The following is a 2,097-nucleotide window of genomic DNA, read 5'->3' as shown; positions in this document are numbered from 1 at the left end:
ATTTTGATAACAAAATTCATTTTTTGATAAATATTTCATTTTTCAAAATGCTGTATTCAAACAAAGAGATTTGAAATAAAAATATGAATGGCAGTAATAATAGCATTTTGGCTTCATATTAAATATAAAAATCACAAATTGCAGTGGAAACTTTTGCTTGTTCTTTATTATTTTATTGGTGGTTGATTTGCTGTCCTGCGCCCACTCGTATGCAGAGCAATATCAAATTGCCAACATATTTGGTACAGATGCACCAAAGTGTAAAGGCTGTCTGCTATGCTACGTGAACATGGGCCAGAAAAGCCAAATGCATCATCACAATGATGGCATCTTTTTCACAACATCCCAAATAGATGAATTCCATCAGACTGATTGCATTGATCGAAAATGAATGAGAATTTAAATTGATTTTTTTTAAATTCATTTTTTAACAAATATTTGTTTTTTAAAGTTATGTTTATTATTTACGTGATTGTTTTCTTTTTGCTTCAGTGTACTATGAAAACGATCGTCCATAAACTGAAAGAATCCAAATAATTTCCGGTTCGGATTTGTTGAAAATGCCAAAATACTCAGCACCCACTGTTTTCACTTATTATATCTATATTTCGTCTATTTTGTTACATTGCTATTTTCAAATTTGCATATGTTGTATGGCATTTTCATCAATAGTTGCGTATATAAATCAGGTTTGAACAGCAGATGTCACAACTGCTGGTAGCATTCTGAAGCTTTGAAATGCTCAAATCGTCATCAGTTTCCTCCTGTCGTTTTCATTTCGATTACAAAATTGATTTTTTGATAAACATTTCTCTTTTAAATCTGTTGTATTCAAAAATATGAATTCAAAATAAAAAATAAATGGCAGTAATAATAGTAATAATGTGCAGCGTTTATTATAAATAGAATAATTGTTTCATATTAATTGGCAGTGGAAACGTCTGCTTGTTCGTATTCCACTGAAGGTTGTCTTGCTCGATTGTGCACTATTGCACGATACAGGCTTATTAAGCCTACTGAACAGCAGTTGTTACACTGCTGGATGACCAGCTTGCTTCGTCAAGTTGGACGGAACGTATTCCAGCGGATTTTTTTCACACAAGAAGTTTGCTTACCTTCATTATCGTTTTACTGTATTATTTTTTTAATTTTGTAACATCAGAGAAATTTGCTAAATTACATTTTTTGTCTGCTTCATTCTGTTTTCAGCACAGAAAAGCAGTGTGCTTATATATTTTGGTGAAAAACTTTTTTCGATAAGTTCCATTTTTGTAGGTCATTTTTGAATATTCAAATCCAAACTTAAGACATGCGTTTTGTTTTGGCTAAGACAATGGTTCTATTATGGCGTTTTTTGTCAGATAGTTTATATTTTGACTTTATTTTAAACGTCACTGTCATTTTCGAATTTTGAAATAACTGTCATTAAATTAATTTGTTTCAAAATTTTCTCCTCAAACAGTGTGCATCAGTTAAGTAAATAAAGCGCAATGAAAAATATACAGTAGCCATATTTATCAGCAGAAACGAATGGAATAAAAATTTGCATGCGAGGACGTTCGCTTTGTTGACATATTGGAAATAATTTTAGTTTGAGGCCGTCCGTGGATAGAAGCACTGCGTTTGGATTGGAAAATTAACTGAAGACCAATATCAAATCACAAATAATAAATTTGCTTTTTATTCATTATTTTTTTTTGGAATAATTTCTGAAAAATAATTTTTTAATCAACATCCAAAGTGCATGAAGATCATCATTGAGAAGATGGCGCATTTTGCGGTAAGTGGCAGTTTTTTTCATTTATAAGTCGTAATCACTTGACAATGCAATTGAGAATCGATATTGAGCATATTTTCTCAGTATATTTTCTCTGAATTCTCAACATGAGATGATAAGTGACTTAATAAACGCCAAATTTCCGTACACTTGAGTTTGATTTAATACACCCTGTATGCTTTGTTTGTCTATTAGTAGAATATGGGTCTTTCAAATATCACTATTGCACTTGCTATCATGGAGGTTCAAATGACTCGAGCAAGCTTTTGCACACAAATTGTTCACCTAAAATTAGCTTTGATGAAAATTAAGAAAATTTT

Source organism: Trichinella spiralis, assembly GCF_000181795.1.
Source record: "Trichinella spiralis strain ISS 195 chromosome Unknown Scfld5, whole genome shotgun sequence".
NCBI lineage: Eukaryota > Metazoa > Nematoda > Enoplea > Trichinellida > Trichinellidae > Trichinella > Trichinella spiralis.
The sequence above is the reverse complement of the archived record's forward strand: the minus strand, read 5'-3'. Positions refer to the sequence as shown.